This window comes from Homalodisca vitripennis, chromosome X, assembly GCF_021130785.1.
Source record: "Homalodisca vitripennis isolate AUS2020 chromosome X, UT_GWSS_2.1, whole genome shotgun sequence".
Taxonomy (NCBI): domain Eukaryota; kingdom Metazoa; phylum Arthropoda; class Insecta; order Hemiptera; family Cicadellidae; genus Homalodisca; species Homalodisca vitripennis.
Window position 1 is genome coordinate 51,898,223 of NC_060215.1, and position 20,195 is coordinate 51,918,417.

Below are 20,195 nucleotides of genomic sequence, written 5' to 3' on the forward strand. Positions count from 1 at the left end.
CAGTGGGTGTTGATATGTACCTTCACTGTGTGTTCAACTGATCATTGTCAACTGAAAATAAATTTCCTATGGATGTATAATGTACAGAAATTATCTTCTGTTACATTTTGTTGCTAGCTACCTTATCCACACTGATCAAAATGATCATAAAACAGAAAATTTTAAGAGATATTGTAAAAAAAAGAATACATAAGCATAGTATTAAAAGTGAATTTCTGAATTTTTTTAAATTAAACGTGAGTATACACGAAATTTGGAATTTTCAAAGTATAATAAATGTTAAGCATTTATTATTTTGTATGAAAATTTTGGCTTTATTAGTTATGAAGAAATTGGTTTGGTTTGTAAAATTGCTGAGTTGAATTAATTATTTAAGGCACTTAAGCTTTAGACCAATATTATTTTTTTCCAAAAAGGGGAATTATTTTTTATGGAATTAGGGTTTACTGAACAGTTATAAACATGTTACAGTTACAGTTACAGCATTCTTACCAGCGTTATAAAAGACACGCATCAAGCAGTTTAGGTCCATTAAGTGGTTTTTAGGTAAGTAATGTGGCTCTAGTAGGCAACAGTATTGTCTCCACATTCTACAAATGTCCATTTGGAATTAAATGTCAACTAATCTTTATGTTCTACGAGTCTATTTACTTATTTAGTAACTACTACCATAAGTAAGTCGATAGTGAAAAGCCGTAACTGTATAATTGTCTTTTCTGTCTGGTTTGTAGTATTTCGTCCCGAGATAGTAAGAAAGGGTTAAAATGTAATACGCTTCGAAAATTTAAAAAAATTATTACTCGAAAGTAAATACTTAAATAACTTTAAAATTTAATTTTGTCCTAATATACAAAATATGTGAATTGAAAACATAGTGTTGTCAACATAATATAATGGGTAACCTATTATTAACAGCTATAGCAATTTTATAAAACATACAACCTAGTCCAGGTTGATCAATTTCCAGAGGGAAATAGGTGTAATCGATCAAACAAAAAAACTAATAATTATTCCTGCCAAATAATTCATTATTATGAACTTAAACATTTTTGCGCTTTGCAGTTATTTAATTCATTAAAATATCCTATCCCATGCTTTTAGATATTTTATATAACTTACAATCGCGTTGTACATATTAAATTGGTCGCACACTAAAAAAATAAGTATGAGGCTATGAAGCAGCGTAAATCGCTACTCTGTGACTCTACAAGTCGGTCTTGAAACTTTAAGATGCTAATACAACAACAAATTATGTCTTAGAAACATATAACCCTAAGGTAAAATGTTCACTGGGTAAAATTTTTTACCCGGGAGTCAGCGTTACAGTAATATCGGTTACCAGTTCACATATATCGATAGTTGATATACATAACAAATAGTACCTACAGTTACATCAGTCGGTATAGTACGGTATTTGTATATTTATTGTTATACATTTATGTTGAATGTACACATTGGTTTACTTCTTCTCGCAAATAAAAGCAGTTTAACAATGTAATTTACACTTAAGTATGAAAGCAATATACATATGGCTAAAATTAGGAATTGCCCGCGATCGTATTGTATATCTTTTTGTGCAAGGTATATTCATTTATTTGTGTACGTGTAGTGCTTTGTTATTTTATAATTATAATGAAGCTGGCCATTACAACGGCTACTAAGGTCTGAAAATAAAGGAAAGCCTTCAAAACATGTCACCGCAGGAACACATTTAACCACTGAATTGATTGACTGTAGGATACAATTCAGGTATCAGTCATTGTAAACAAATCTGGGATTTGAAATTATAACCATGGATTTAGCAGAATTAGAACTTCCAAATCCTCTTGAGGTTTGAAGCACCATTAATAGACCAATAATTCAAAGCAATAATTCAAAGCAAACTAGTATTTAGCTGCTTTTAATAATTCTACATTTTTCATGCAGTTTTATAGTTTGTTTTATAATCTGAAAAACTTTAAATATCAACAGAAACTGTGAATGCTTATTTTCCTTGATTCTTCAATAGCTACCCTAGCTTGAACAAATAATAAGAAAGATTAAGGCTAGTTATACCTTTGCTTCCTTATGTATACATTTCAAAACAAACTTACCACTATTTGATCTGATTATAAATAGTAATTTCATAACCAGTTGATGCAATAAATGCCTTTTGTACTATGACATTTCTATAATACTAGAATATTGCCAGGAGACTTGGACAGTCATAAGGATAAAATGTAGAGAAAGACATATCATGAACTGAAGTAGATTACTGCCCGACTCTCAGTCAGTTCGAGGACGAGTCCATCGTAAAACCCAGAATCGAGTTTTATCTTTTAACTAACAGTCGGCCCTGACGGTGGCTTGGGTTTAAGTTGTTTGCGACACAAAATTAGGTATTTCATTATTTACAATTCAGCAGAATTTGTCTCGTATGCGCAGATCATCGTGAGAATCAAATTCTCATTGATAATTTTGGAATAGAATAATTCAGAAGAATGCTTATTTTGCTAGTACAATAAATTTCATAACGACGTAGAATAAATATAAATTAGTCTAAAGAATCTGATTAATGTTCATTATCCTTAGCCTACTATTCGGTGTAAAAAATAAAGTGCTTTTGTAATACAGAAATCGGACTGCTATGTGGATAAGAACTCGAGCATTATTGTTTGTTTTGCACACTTAATAGAATCATTACACTTATTTTGGGAGACTTTGCATTTGTGTTGAAAATGCCATAATTAAAATATATTTTTTGTGAACTTGCCGCAAAGTACAATGCCGTATGCAAAATGGGTGGATATCTGTCATGGATTGGGAAACAGAACATAGGCCATGCATGCAGCCTGTGAAAACCTAAGTAACTTGCTGATGTACTCTTTAAACTTCGTAAAATTTATTTATCAGCCAAAATTCTGTTTGATCACTGCCTTTGTCTAGATTGTTATTAGTATAATTGAACGAATTTAGGGGCTCAAACGATAATGTTCAAGAGTAAATTGGAGTAGCCATCCTTACCAGTTAATTTTCTTTAAATAATTAAGTTAGATGTTCCTTATAGGATGCACCATTAACCATATATGTCGAAATTCTGCTTCTGGCTCATAGTAAACAATTAATGGTTGCCAGCTTAATAATCTCACAAGTTTCAAAGCTCATTTCAGGTTAGGTATCTATGCGCTTATAACACAGTATGGTCCTATAGGAAACTATAGGAAATAATGTGTGTTGGAAAAGTCCAGATCTTTCAGTAATATAAACGGTAACATTTTGACTTTTAAAAAACAAAGTACCTGTGTAAAAGCTAAATACAATCAAGTCTCTAAGGATCCTCTCTGTGAATTAAGGCACCTACCTCAGATTTGAGAGGAAATACCCTTAGATGTAAACGTAATTATAATACTAGACTACCATTGTGATGAATATAGCATGTTACAGAATCCTGAGATTTCTTACGCATGTAATGAGGTTTAATGTTTGGAAAAATGCTTGTTTTCAAAATATTAATGATACCTATTTCAAATTATTAAAACATCTATAAATATGTCCTATGATTAACAAAATAACGCATTTTCTACAAACTCAAAATGTATATAAAATCAATATTATAATATAAACTACAATGTTAAGCCCATTTGAAACAAATATTAAAATTACTATAGCACGAACTAAATTTCAATGAAGTAATATTATAAGAAATACAATGCTTAAATAGCATTTTAATCGGTAGAATTAGGTTGTATTCAATAGTCTTATAGCCCATAGAAACTAATTAAAAGCTTAGAATACTGTAGCCCATGGAAACTAATTAAAAGCTTAGAAAATTGTGTTATATATGTATTTAAATTATATATAATATAAATTGTCATCTTCAAAGCAATATACCAAGAAGTTACTTATAAAAATCATTTAATCAAGCCAAATAAATCCCCTCTTTTTGGGTTGGAGTAATATCTAAAACAATGCTTACCGCATTGAGGGTAGCAGTATATGATACTGGGAAAACACTGCATTGCGCGTTAAAACAGAAGAGCTAAAATTATCGTAAAAACAAATTTATTTCCAACACCATCCTCAGATCCTTTTCACTAAGTTACTGGTTAAATTTATAAAACAATAGTTTAGATAAACCCTCGCGCTACAATTGTTAATCTATGTGGAGCTTTCACGTATTCATCTATCATCCTAATTAAAGTGAAAAAATATATTCTGGTGTCGCATAAGAGTGTTTGTGAACAAATTATTAATTCTGCAAAAGAAATTAGGTCAGCTGCTAAACAAATGAAGGCCAATGCCCCTTGTTCTTCCCTCCTATACTCCTCCTAGTAATTTCTATGAGGCACTTAATAAGTTACAGTCGTTCTTTCAAAAATTAATAATGATAATAATAATACATTTATTTTCAAAGTGTAAGAATTGTGTTGTTAAAGTATGTTTCTTGTGCGAATTAAAATAATTTTAGTAAGTTTAATTTAGTTTGTTAAAATACGAGGAAGTATAATAATAAGAACTAAAAGGTATAGAATTTGTTTTTTTATCTGGGGGTGGATATATTGAGTGTTTATCTAGCACTAAATTACCCAGGGTGATAGTGAAACGTTTAAAAACGTTTAGATTTGGAAAGACTAAAACTTAGTTTATAACAGTGAGTCTAGGGTGACATGTGGCATATTTTATAGGGATTTTTTAAATTTTAAACAAAAGAATTTTCTGTAGAAGAAGGCCTTGGGAATTGTCAGTAGTAAAATTTAAAGGGAGGTTTACCCCAATTTTATGGCCACACGGACTCCAATTCACTTTTATTGATATTAATTACTGTGTTGATTTAGTTTGTACCATAATTTGCTTAAAACGCTATGTCACGTCTAAATACTAGAAGAACAGAAGTTCAAAATACAAAACAATTTTAACACAAAAATTACTTCTTTGATTTGTGTTTAAATAGTTTAACTACCTGCTATCTGCTATAAATCCCTTTTTAATTTTAACAGTACTTAATACAGAGTAAATATATCATCTATCCATAAAGCCTGTTTACTTTTAATGCAACTCTTGAAATCATTTGAATATGGGGTTAATACTCACATTTTAATGACTATTTCATATCCTCATTTATGACATGAACGAACACAAAAGATGTATCTTACTAATGTGTGAGGAGAAATGAATTGGGATTTGAGGGCAGTATATTCTAAAAGCTGTTATTAAACTGATTAGAGAGGGTAGCTGAATTGCTTCTAACGTCACCTTGAATTATTGCCAAGTATTAACGTAATCTAATACCAAAATTTGTGGCGTCGTGTCGTAGTTTTTGTAACAGATATTAACCAAATAAAGACTACTTACTAAGTCAGAGAAACGTAATATATCTTCTCACCTATGACCATGACATGATGAAAGGTCTTGCTCTGTCTAAATACTACTTTATAGTCAAAAAAATCAAAGTAAATTTCATTTTCGCTTAAACGCACATCAGCCGGGATGGTTGATGAATGTACTCTAAACAATAAGTACGGAAAATATACCTTCCTTACTAGTGTTTAACTTGTTGGAAACGGCTCAATTTCCCAACACTTGTAAATTGTAATATATCACAAACATGTTGGACTATAAGTTCTTTTTTTTATTTTAACACCATGAATGCAAACTATATTAGTCGCAGGTTGAGTATGAGAAACGTCATTAACAATAATATTTTATAACATTTTAGGCTTGTTATCAATTAATAAGTAAACAATCATTTTTTCTTTTTAGTTTAAATTTGACTTTTTAAATATAAAATTCTGTATCACAACTGTTCATCTCTAACTTGAATTTGTAAATATTTTGCTTTTAAGTAATTTGAATGGGGCATTGTAGCTTAGCAGTTTAAAGCTTATATAATCAGCTTGGAAAAGCGAAATTTAGGAGCCAGAATTTTGTTTACAAGAGTAGATGAGAACATAAGGTTCGTATATATACATATACTGGTCTTTAAATATGGTTGGACTTTCGTCAGAAGTGAAATTAATTATACTCCGTTTATTAATTAAACGGTTAAAACTGGTCAGTCAGGCACCTCAAACTATTTCACCAAAGGCGTCGACTTCGAAAAAAAAAATACGTTTCTTCAAAATATTTGATTTAAACAACAGAGTGCTTCCCAGACTAATAATTTTATCTGTGAATATCATTTATGCATTAATTTATTGTCAAGTTTTCTTCAGGTTTTGAACTGCTTATTCGCGGTTAGAAAGAATAACAATTTCAGTTTTGTTTCTTTCACACCTCAGGAAATGTAAATGTATCCCATCACAGCTACGTAACACCTTCTCACAATAAACAATAAGTAGAACACTTGAAGCTGGTTTAGTGAGCTTGTTGTAGGGCGGCAGGCGTCTTGCCTGTAGAATAGGTTTTGACGTTACCAAACACTGTTTTCCTAAAGCACTAGATCAAAAGAGGAGTTTTTCGCTTGATACCCAAAAATGCCTCGTTATGACATATAACTTAAGTATTTGCTTCTTACACATTTTTACAAATAGAATAGCTATTCGTTAATTACTACCTAATCCTATGAAATTAAAATTCGCCCGTTAAATAAGTATTCTAAGAAGTTTTCACTTCTGGCTCGCTTACACTTGTTAGTTCAGCATAAACTGAGTGCAGTAAAACCTATACGTAACCAATAGCAAATGTCGAAGTATTTGGGTAAAAGACTGATCGACTGGTCGAGCTCATTTATTCCTGAGGATGACTTTAGAAGAAAAGTGAGGTTCTCTTAGTATTATTTAAAAGGCTAAACATAAGGTATTACCGTTCTTAACCTGTTATTTTGGGAGGTAAAAGAAGAGATTTTGGGTCTTCTTCTTTCAAAGTTACATGAGAAGATATATATTCACGTTGCGGGGAATTGTCTAGAGTCCTTTTGGACATCTTAATACCATTGGTAGGAAAAACTGACTCATTTATAAAAAATTCCAGGGATTTTGTAGAGAATCCCTGAAGTTGACTGAAACTGACAAACTAGTAAGTTTTGACGTTGAAAGTCTATTTACAAATGTACCAGTTCCAGAACCTCTCGGAATTATTAAATCACGTCTCAAAGAAGACCAAACATTAAAGGATGGAACTAAACTTCCCGTGCCAGTAATTATGGAACTGTTAGAACTATGTACCCAATGCAATGGGCAATGGGTTCTCCTCTGCCTCCTATTTTTGCCAATATTTTTATAGAGGAATTTGAGCGAAAAGCTTTGGCTTCAGCTCAGTTCAAACCGAAGATTTGGTGGAGGTATGTGGATTGTGGATGATACCTTTGTTATTTTTTCTCATAGAGACATTGAATTAAATAATTTTTTGAATCACATTAATAGTATTTCTCCTTCCATCCGCCTCAAAATAGAAGTGGAAGTCCAAAAAAGCTTCCCTTTTTGGATGTGTGTGTATTAAGAGATAGGGATGTCCTTAAGACAACTGTTTTTCGAAAGAAAACACACTCAGGAATATATTAAAATTATCAATCCAACCATCAAAATTCTGTCAAAGAAGGAGTAGCCTACTCGTTGTTTGATAGAGCAAAGAGCTGGTGCTCAGATAAAGGTGGAATAAAAGAGGAATTTAAGAAAGTTGAATCGGATCTCAGAAGCAATGGATACCCTCAATTAGTAATAAATAAGTGTAAACGAACCAGAAGAATCATTGCTGAGTCAGAAAAACAGAATTGTGATAAATTTGCGTTTATGTCAATCCCTTATGTGCCGGGATTATCGGAGAAAGTTTGAAGAGTAGGTAGAAAGTACAACATTAGAACCGCGTTTAAAACACACAATACTCTTAGACAAAACCAAAAAATGGCACACAGGATTCCAAAAACTGTGTCTACCGTATAAAATGTAGTTGGAATAGGGAATACATAGGCGAGACAAAAAGACCACTAAACGTAAGGATAAAAGAACACAAAGAAAACACAAGAAAGGGTCTCACATAAAAGGCAAAAATTGCACACCATTGTTGGTCCGAAGACCATCATATGAATTGGGATGAAGCCAACATAATACATCGGGAACCACAATTTTCAAAAGGAAATAGATCGAGGCAACATACATTAAATTGGTATACCAACCAATCAGTCAAACATTTGTCGAGATTAGGCCGCTTTGGTGGCCAATTCTAAAAAATGTACTAAAAAGAAAACTAAAAGTATCAAACGGATCAGATATTTGTAATAAACCAATGCGGAGTCACAATATTGTTTTAAGAAGTTCATCTAGCATGAACCAATAATAACAAAAGGGCCAGTTCCTGTCCACCTTCCTTTTTATTTCCGCCATCTTGTTTTTGTCTGCCGTGACGATTGCCATTGGCTAGTGCCCTGTGGTCAGTCGTAGGTTGTTGGTAGACGAATTCAGACGTATTGTTACCTGTATTCTGTAGTTCAGTTTTAATGATTAGTGTTGTGTATAGTTTTTTTAATAAGTGCATGTTTTTAGAGTTAGTGAAGTTGACAAACAACATGGTGGTTGTGAATCCTGACTTAGGCGTGCCACAACGCTTTGGTATGTTTTTTTTTATTTTAACCTAGTTTGTAATTATGTATTAGGTTAGTTCTTTACCTGAATAAGAGATCAGATTATAGATATAGAAACGTAGTATTACTGATTTCTTGTTTCACTGAACGATGGAAAATGTCCGGAAAAAATCCTGTTTCCTTCAAAATCCTTCCATCGTCAAAAATAACCTTCAAACAAATTATATATATATATATATCTATATAGTGCTCGTTATCCCTCCTAAGACGACTCCTGACCCCAATCCGTTCCCATCCTGAGCATTCTGTCACTCCGGCAGCAGGGCAAAGGACCTTTTAGGACTAATTGCAGTGAGAGGTTTCCTAAGCACCTTCTCGTGAGTGAACAGAAAAAACCTAAAATTAGGCTAAAACTAAAGTTTCATAGAAATAGGAACAACCTAAGCTTTGTGTTCTGTACTACTGATATTATAACCCAAAAATATATGTAATCTGTAAACCTATTGTTTAACTGCAAACATACGCCCCCATAAAATGCGTTAAACCTAGATAATTATGTGCCGTTTCTTCCACGAAAAATTACTTATTGAATTCTTAAATTTCATTTACAAATAGCCATACAATGTTGGACACAATGCGATTCCCTCTTTACCTCTTAATGTAAAAAATTCAAATTCTTTAAAACTTATTTCTCTAATAATATAAATGGTAGACATTTTAAAAAGTAAATATTTTAAAAAAACTCCAGTTATAAAAACGTTAAAACGAATTAAGTATACACATTTTTTATGAAATTTATTATTGCGTCAAAAAATAACCGTGATTTACTGAATAAAACAACAATGTATCCACTTATACATAAATACATCAAAGTTTATAAATTAATTTCAAATTCTTATATTTGTAAACTATTACAGATATTGGAGAACTCTTTTATAATCAATACATACATTTTAGTTAATTTATATTTGTCTACACGAAACCAAAAATACTTACATTCAACAAAATACATGTACTGGAATTAAGTTAGACCCCACGGCCCACTGACAAAACAATTAAGAGCTTGCTCACTAGTGTTGATTTGCCTAATCGCCACTGGCAAATTGACTAGTGGATATGCTAATACAAGATGCCAACATCTGCATTGTTAATGTGGAGAATAGTATATTAACTACTCCCTGGTTTTGTGTGTATATATTTATGTAGATAATTCACTTATGAAACATCTAAGGGCCAGGATCAAAATTAGGAGGGGGGAGGGACTAGCCATTTTTGTACATGTTGTAACATTTTAGCAAGGAAAAGGTGAATAAAACTAACATTTTAAGACAATCATGTAAAGTTATAACAGTGCTATATCAAATATTTTCTTACAATTATTTGCTTGAAACAATATTTTTTTCTAGTTACATGTCTTATACTAGTATCATTTTTCTTGGATTTGTAGAAACATTCTGTGGTGTACATATCTGAATCCAATATAAATAGTCAGCTATCTAAAATATATTTGTTGAGATAGGAATGTTGATTGTCAATCTGGCCGTTGGCGGTTACATGTATGTGACGTCATATGAGACCATACTTTTTGAAATAGATCCTATTGGCTACTGAGGTTACGCCACTTCTCCCCGCCAACGTTACTTACCGTTCCAGCAGCGAGTGTTCTCCCCCAGTCCAGTTTTACCCACGGTCCGTGAAACCCGCGTCCTCCCGACCAAGATGTAGTCCAATAGTTTTCCTTAATTGGTGTAATTTTATTACCCAGTTTTATTACCACCGGCCACGAACATCACACATTCTTGTTTCAGTCCCTATTTTTTTAAAGAATTGTAAAAATTACCGATGGACGCTCATCAAACATATCCCAGCCAATTTGACCTCTCCCTTTGTATTTCTCAGACCGGTCTTTATCCTTTGTAGGGTGTTCAAAAGTAGCCATAGTGGATGAGAAAGCACTTAAAATGAGGAGTGCATGGATTTTTACAGGAAAAACAAGATATTAGCCTCCTAGTGCAGCAACTTCAATATCGTTGAAAATGTTTTGTGCTTCATCTTTCTTTTCCATAGACTATACCAAAAAACTAATTCTGTAGGGATATCACACATAAAACTCCATTAAGACTTTGCACTTTTTCCCTAATGTTTTGAAGTAATTTTTGTAATGATTGAAGAATGAAGATAGAATAGAATATAAAACAAAAGCAGTTGCATTTTCGTGCGACAATCTAACATTCAATGATAAAGTTAATAAGTAAATATAAGAGTTAAGGATCGTCTTCAGTGTTTAAATAATCACAGTGTCAGAAGGTAGTTGACTTCTGGGTATTTTCTGTTTGACAATTTCGTGGAACTGTTAACTTAACACCGACTTTCTCCGCAATATCATGTTGTTTTTTAAGTAATTCATCGGAAACATGTTCCATTTCTTGTCCATCCTTCCTAATACAGAGACTTCACAACAGAGATTTCACTAATATATTTCTACACCATAATATAATTCATATTTTTACTTTTTTAGAAAGATCACACCGGGTTCAAAAACTGCATAGTACTTTGAAATAATGACTAAACCTACTAAAATTGATTTGGTAACTTTAGACGGCAATTGGCAGGCAAATTTGCCTCTAACATCGTTTCCTAAGACTTAAAGATGCAGTGCATTGACTATTTCAAGGAAGCTGTCTTAAACATTTCTAATCCTGTATTTCTCAGACCATCTGGTCTTACTGAGTCTTGATAGATTAGAAACCGAATTCCTGCGAGCTGGTGACTCACGAAATTAACTTTCTTATTTCGAGTAGTTAAATAGCATCTCTGACACCAAGATTTAGCTTTTAACTTAAACATACTGATTTATTACACTTTTTCATCGAAATGCTCTGTATACCACATTATTTTCCAGCCATCGTAGGACCAAATCCGTCAAATCCAAATCCAACTCAATTCCAACAAGAAAATTTAGTAACTATTTGTTAAAATTCTGCTTCCAGGGGGGTCAGCTGTCAATCCCCCATCCTCACCGATTGTAAGCATGAAACCTGGTATCATCATGATTTTTGCATCAGTATTTTTTGTGATCATAATCGAGGCCATGGGTAAATGTAACCTTATTATGGTTTTCCGGTTTATTGCGATAGTCTTCAGACTATAATTCGGAATACTAAACATCTGTTTAAACTATTGTTGATAAGTACCATCATAATACACTAAAACAAAGAAAATTCAAGGATAATTTAAATAATCTTTTTCAGCGATCGCACTTTATGGAATTGTCACTATCTATAATTTAATTTAGCTCTATTTTTATATAACAGTAACAGCAACCACATACTGAAAATTAGAAATTACTGTGTAATATTAGTTGCTAATAAATAAAAATACGTAATCCTTTGTTCTACAAAATTAGACGGTACATTGCACAGTATGGTTTCATTATTGCAATTCAATAAACATGAAATATTTGCTGTCTTATACCCTAAAAATAAACATCTTGAAAATTTTGGAAATATTCACGTTTTAATACCATTTTCATCGAAGGTTGTGAGTATATTTTTCGAGAATAATAACGGGTCTTTGAGTAAACATTTATAAGTTGTTATTAAGTATTTGAGGGAAAGCTACATACTTATTTTAATGTTATAACAACAATTTCTGGTTATCTCCGTATGCTTGGTAGTGAATGGAAAACTATAAACAAGCAAGAATATGAGCAACAAACATTCACATCACGTTTCCGTACAATATTCGTGTGACAACAAAGTTGTATTTCATTGTCTTGTTTTTTATGACTCCGTATTTTATTTTTAACTCCATCGATCAAGACCTTTAAAGAATGAATGTTGTTATACTGTTCCAGGTGTACAGGTCAGACATTATTCTTGTATAAACTGTCAGATTCGTTTACAGAAGCAAACCAGTTGTCCTGATTTACATTTATTTATTTATCTCTATTTTAAGCTATTACTCTCTTTACAAGTAGTGACTGATAATTGGTTGACCTTAATAGTGGTTCTTATTGAAACAGTAAGTATGCAAGAATAAGTATCTCAAAAAATTAATTAAACCCCCATTAACACATCAGTAATATATTTGTCCATTTTGGAATATCAAATTTTCCAACAGTTCAGAGAATAATTTACTATAGTATTTATTAACTTAATTGTCTTAATACAAAACGCATTTAAATCATCAATGCCGCTGTTCATTTCTTAGTTTTATATTAATATCATACTTTAAGTGTTTGTGATATCATTGTAGGTTATATAAACATAATTTATGTTGGTGCTGTTTCGTATCACAAATTAATATCGTTAGATTTTAGAGGTTAGTGAAATGAAACTACAAGACCAAGATTAAAACCTTCTCTCAAAATCAAGTAATTGTAGGATCAAAAACCTTAAAACTAAAAAATCTACTTATTAATCCCAAGAAGACATATATTATAATTATGCTTACCACTTACACGAGTTAATAAGCGTACCATTTTGGATTTATATGTATTCACTGAAATTGAGGATTTTTACAAAGGATTTGTGAACGCACGATTCAGTTTAAATTGTGGTCATATTTTTGCTTATACTGTCCATGATCACCAAATTAATTAAAGAATATCTACTTTATATTTCATCTCATGTCATTTTTTATTTCAATTATTATTTGATATCAAGTACGGCAATCTACATTTACCCACTGATCATATGACGGAGAGTGAGTGCGATCTACTACATTAAATATCTAATGCATACAACCATTAACTGGTGATAATACCAGTTATTGAGAAGGTTTGGGGGAAGGTATAGAATTATAGAATTTGAACTTGTCATTTTTAGAATATATTCAATAAATCTGAATTGGTTTGACTAGTCATTTCTGTTAGTCAAAGTCAGTACTCCAGATATACACTTCTCAGATCTTAGCTAGAATTTGAGTTCCTCTTCTGTAACAAACGTTGGCTATTCGATTTCAAGTCAACCCTCCTAAACATTACTAGCATATTTTTTTCACTGAGTATGGAATTGTTTAAAAGATTAGGTCTTAATTTCATAAATTAATATTTATTTTATTTTAAAGCCTACTGAGTTTTAATTTGCCAATATTACAGTAGCGATGATCTATATAAAATCGTAATTCCTTATATAACATTTATTGACCTACTTTTATCAAATATCCTTAAACGAACATTTTTATAAAATATTTATAGTTATAATGAGAATACATTGCTGGTGAACATGTACAGTAAGTGTTTCAGGGATTCTAGGGGATGGGCTGACCGGGTTGATCACCAATCAACTGGGAAAGTACCTCCCCAGTCTACTCATTAGTTGTCTGATGTCCTTATCTAACCGGGCACATTTCATCTCTGGAGCGGCTGCAAATATGACTTATTAGGCACATAGGATTACGTCTTTGTTACCAGTATTTTGACGTGCCGGAGGATTATCTTCGAGCCTCTCTCGGACTTCCAAATCTGTCAACAAGAAGAAAGGTGGCCAATCTGATGTTCCTGTTTAAGATGGTAAATAGACCTCTTCTGAAAGCGTGTGTTGTCATCGCACTATGGAATAGCGTCATGAACTGTTGTGAACTTTTGTCTTCTCTAGAGTTTCGCACACCCTTTTTCACTTGTTCTCAAGACGTTTTTGAAAGCTTGCGTTGCCATCGCACTATGGCCAACGCAGCACAATTCCTCGTTTAATGCAGGAAGGAAATGGAGTGTTTGTTGATGTAGAATTCATTCGTTCCGAAGGAACATCTAGTTAGTGGTCTTTGCTGTGGTTTGCTGCGTGTGAGTTGTAATTTATTTATTGATGTTTATGGTTGTTGATCATTTCATAGTTTATTTCCGTTATATTTGTAATATAGTTATATTGTATTATATTTATAGAATTTTTTATTTTGTTTTCTTTCTTTCTTTTATTGTTGTTAATTATTCGATTGTATATAGGACATACTAGTTTTTGTTCGCAAGTTACCTATTAGTATTAATATACTGTATTTATTATTAGATACTTTATTTTCACTCTTCTTCTATGGTCTCTTTAAATTTATTTTGTGGTATAGTTTATTTTAATTATACTGATTAGGCCTACTGTCGTATCTATTATTGAGTTTTATTCAGCACTTAGTCTTCGGCAGTTGTAATTGAACGTAAGGTTCATTGTGCTTATATATTATTGTGCGTACGAGTAAATAATTAATGTCCATATTGATTGTAATTTTTCCATCACTTGTAAACTGGTTTTCAGTTGTAAATAAAAAATGTGTAAAGTTAGAGTACATAGAATAGATAAACAACATGGCTGTTATGGTTCCTGATTTACTATGAATGTAACAACGCTCTGTTATCTTTTGTTTACTTTAACCTAGGTTGTAGTCAGGATCATTTTTATAAAACTCTCATTTGTTAACTTATATTTGTAGTTTTCATTATTCATAATTCAAATTAAACTTAACAAAATATATTTCATGTGATATAAAAGAACTAAAAAAGATCTAGCTCAACATTTCATTCTGTAATACCGTTATTGGTACGTAAACAAAAACGTTTTACGGTTTAAAAGTTTGATATTAAACATTCAATACATAAAAACATGGATCCCCCGGATGAAAATACACGTGAGAGAGTTTACCGATCAGATTGAAAGTTAATCTTATTGACGTTTCGATCGAGGCGGAGGTGGGTTGTATAAAACCCCATCTGTTTAGTCGTTTTTGTGTATTACATTATTAATAATTTTCGTAGAATTTGTAAAGATGTTTCTTCCGTCACCAAAGAGCATAAAATTATCTGGTTCATCAAATAGATATAACAATATACTACAGTTTAGATACAGTGGAATATTGTTTTTAGAAACTAAAATATAACTTCGTGATTTTAACGTGAATGATATAAAAACAGTTTTTATTAAATTAAATTGGTTTAATAAAAACAACACAAGACTTATTTTAAGTAAAAAAAAAACAATTTTGTTTACTACTGCACATTGTTATAGCAAGACGAGGACGAATACAAGCATATTTAAATATAATATTGTTGTATCTAAAAACTTTTTAACTCAATAGTTTTCCATCGTAAACTAGGGTTATGGAATTATAATGTACCTGTATTAACTTCTTGTAACACAATATTTAGGTGGATTTACTGTGAACCAATTCATGCATTTGTAGAACGGAAGTATATAAGCATTTATTTCGTTTGTTGCTTGGGAACTAGTGATTTATAACGATCATAAAGACCTTGATTTGTGTATAGCTGTTCAAGATTCAGTATTTCAATTATTAGAATTATTTAATGTTACTTCTGCTAAGCCACTAATATTGAAAGTTTTTAAAACTAAATGTTCTAATGTCAGTTTAATGGTCTAGGTTTTAATTAATTAATTAAGAATTTCAAGTAAATTTATATTACAAAAACGAAACATCCATTCAACTCAACATTGGGTAGCAATTCATAAAATAAGTTAAAAAATGCTAAACTAACAACTTACTCCTCAACAAACAATTCTAAAGTAGTTACTTCCTCTATCCTAATCCAAGAAATAAAATAAAAATAAAATAATGTACTGTATCTTCAAAATTTATTAAAAACCGAAGAATAATAATTATATAGATACTGATTTACGTAAATTAAAAAAGCAAACTAAAATAAATATCATCAAATTTCAATTAAATTCTGACAAATATAGATTAGGTACAGACATATATTTTTGAACACAATTCTACAACAATTATGATGTATCGAAACATTGTACACTCATGTTACTGTAACATGTCTGTGAATAAAATGGAAATTCATTTCTGTAAATTCTTATTGTTTAAAATAAAAATTGTTATAACTAATACAATATTACATGAATTTGATTTTAACATGCTTTATTGAGGTTACACAATCTTTATTAAAAAGTTGAAGTGAAAAGTAAATTCTTATTTTGTCTAAAATGTTTTGGATACTTACAATTTTTTAACATTTATAAATTAGTTTAAATTGGAATGGCGTGTATGATCCTCCTAAATCACACGCGCATCATGTAAATTATTTAACGTTAAACCCATGTTTTCCAACTGCGGAATTAGTGCTACCATGTCTTTCTAGACAAGCCCCGCTCCCAAAATATATAATTCAATTTGCAATTCACAGAAACAGCTCGGTCCAGAGACGAGGCAAACATTCAGTTTTAACTTCAAAACTTTAATTAGATCATATACAGGGTGTATATAAAGTCCTGCACGGGTATAATATTTTCTGAACGTTAACAGATAAATCAACAAGATTTGGTACATCAACACTACACCTAAAAATCTACTTTTTGAAGGAACTATCAGTTTTCTGTAATATCATGGGGACGTCCCGCAAGGAGTCAGAAGGAAATCTTAAATAGGAGCATAGGTAAATATGCACATCATTTTAAAGGACTTATCTAGCAGAGTTTAATGCCGCAAACCGCACTCAAAAAGATTGATCCAGTACAAAATGGCAGCTGTTCAAAGGTTTGACTTGGTTACATTTTATTAGTAGCCATAACCCCAGTAAAGCAAAACTGCAACCAAACGAATACTGCAGCTAAATACTACATCATGTTTGTCAGTTGTACTGGGGTTATGGCTACTAATAAAATGTAACCAAGTAAAACCTTTGAACAGGCGCCATTTTGTACTGGATCAATCTTTTTGAGTGCGGTTTGCGGCATTAAACTCTGCTAGATAAGCCCTTTAAAATGATGTGCATATTGACCTATGCTTCTATTTAAGATTCCCTTCTGACTCCTTGCGGGACGTCCCCATGATATTACAGAAAACTGATAGTTCCTTCAAAAAGTAGATTTTTAGGTGTAGTATTGATGTACCAAATCTTGTTGATTTATCTGTTAACGTTCAGAAAATATTATACACGTGCAGGACTTTATGTACACCCTGTATATTATTTAATAATAAAAAAGTTCAGTCCCCCTATATTTACACTACACAATTGCAGGTAATAAACAATAATTACTTTTCCAAAGGACTATAAGTAACTTATTTCTAATAATTTAAGTAGTAAAAATACAGATTATTCCAAAAGTAGTGGGCTCCATTTTCAAATCTCAAAACTAAATAACTTTCACATTTAAAGTTATTTTATAAACTGTAGCAAATAAACTGTATTCATGGGTATTAAAGGGAATTTTGCATAGTCTCTTACATGTATGACGACAATTAATAGGCCAGATAATTAAATAAATATTTAAAATGATGGATTCAGTATGTTTATAAATATCACTTTAATCATGCGCTCGAGCCTGGCTACATTCTTAGCCTTCAAAAATCAAAACCAAAAGTAACAGAGCAATTATTATCAGCGGTTATAAGACTAGATTATCAGCTATTAATGTGTACCAAAACTCAATGATACCCAGCTCTAGGTTTATTTTACACATAATGGTTTTGTTCAGTTATAGACATTGTTATTCTTCTAATACGGAAAGTACGCTAACTTTCTGTGAGTGAACGCTTCCTGGAGACTTTTCCTACAAACTATACTCCCTATACTGCTAAAGAAGTGTTCCTTGAGAGGTAAAGGAGGGAATGTGAATTCTCCAAGATGTCGCCATCCACGCTAGAAATGTGCGATAAACCCTGAACCACCAGTCTCCAAACAGATAAATAGCAAAATATGTAGACCAAAGTCTTTTTCAACTTGGTGCATAGCATAGACTAAAAGTAAAAGTGTGTTCTATTTAAACAATCTTTTAAAACTCTTCATCCTAATGTGAATGTATCGTGTGACACGATATCTTTAGTAAGATTTCATGTGTAGACATTAAATTTCGCATGAAACTGCATGTCTTCATAGACAAGAATTAGTTCTATGATGGTGCATGTCAAGCCATAGAATTTGGTGGAGTTTTATTGAAATCTGTCACTCAGTAGGCTGAATGAGTCTTGGACTCGGAATTTTGCATGCAGCCTCAGCGAAGCCTGTTATTTACTCAGTTTTATTTACTCAGTGAGTACTTTATTTTCTGTTTAACAATATTTTACTTTATATTGACCTACTGATGAAGAAATTTTCAAAATGAAACGATGAGGTAAATAATGACACAGCAAACGTAAAGTAGATACTATCTATGTATTGATAAAATTGGAAAGTAAAACTATAAACTATATAAAAAGGATTCGACTCGTGTTAAAGTTGTAAAATCAGGCATAGCACGGTAATAACGCTTGTTACGTTTAGCAATATAAATTGGAAGACAAAAATTTTCACGTAATAAGCACCATAACTTTAAACAACTAAAACGTGTGTTCTGTTCACAACAGTTAATAATTGGAAACAAAACAAGACTGAAAATCGTGCTCACAGTCTATAACTATTTTTGGTTTTACTTGTTTTGAATAAATTACTGTACGTTTGCGATTGAGGATATAAAATAGAATAGCCAAGAAATTCCATATACCAGCTTTATGTTAGTTTCTCTTCAGAAAATCTTGTATACACTGAATTAGTTCAATATTTAAGTTTATTTATACTTAGGTCTAAACATAAATATAAATACTAATAAGGATGAAACACGTAGTATATGCGTATCATTGTACATTGTAAGTTTATAAAAATGATACAGATGGACGAAAAATTTGTAGTACTTATGAGGAAAGAGTCCAGCTACCTTAATAAGGCATTAAATCTATAATACATGATTCACACACACACACACACACACACACACACACACACACACACACACACACACACACACACACACACACACACACACACACACACACACACACACACACACACACACACACACACACACACACACACACACACACACACACACACACACACACACACACACACACACACACACACACACACACACACACACACACACACACACACACACAACACACACACACACACACACACACACACACACACACACACACTTGATATATTAACCTCTAATAGTACTGAATCACCGCTGCTTACATTTATAAACACAATTATTTAGTTTACTAAACACAGTTTTTGCTAATCGATATGTATTTGCGTGACTCATATGTTAGAGACCATTCATTAGTATTGGTTAGGTCATTACTTTGCCGTCAGTTACACACCAGCTGTTTTGGGTTGATAGGCAATCTCGTTTCTGTATGAACAACTGTTGTACTTAAGTTCAGAAACGTACAGAAAATTCTAAATGTATTCGCTCGATATCAGCAACTGGTTCTTACAATTAATTACGTGTGATTTTGTATACGGCAAATAAGGGGTTTCACGGCCCTAAATCTGTGCCAGGTGGATAATCAATCATACGCCAGTTAAAAATGTATTTCGGGTGCCTTTGAGTAACTTTTATATTCTTTGTTGTTGAAAGATTACTTAATTTCCAGTATGTGTTTCTCAATGTTTTAAAGTTGTACATAACAAATTACCTCGGATAGGATGACAGGATTTCGGATATTTGCCATCTTTATAGGTTATGAAAGGTATATCACAACATTTCGAGGATTTAAATCTTTCCTCTTCTTCAGGTAGGGGAGATATTAATATATACTAAATTAACGAACAGAAAGAAGTAAAGAAAGAAAAGAAAAGGGTTCAAAATACCCAAAAGCTGCATGGAGTCCTGTCCAGGAATTGTCAAGCACAGGATGCAAGGCCCGAACACAAATCAAAAGTACGAGGATAACAATCACACATCACACAAGAGGGGAGTTT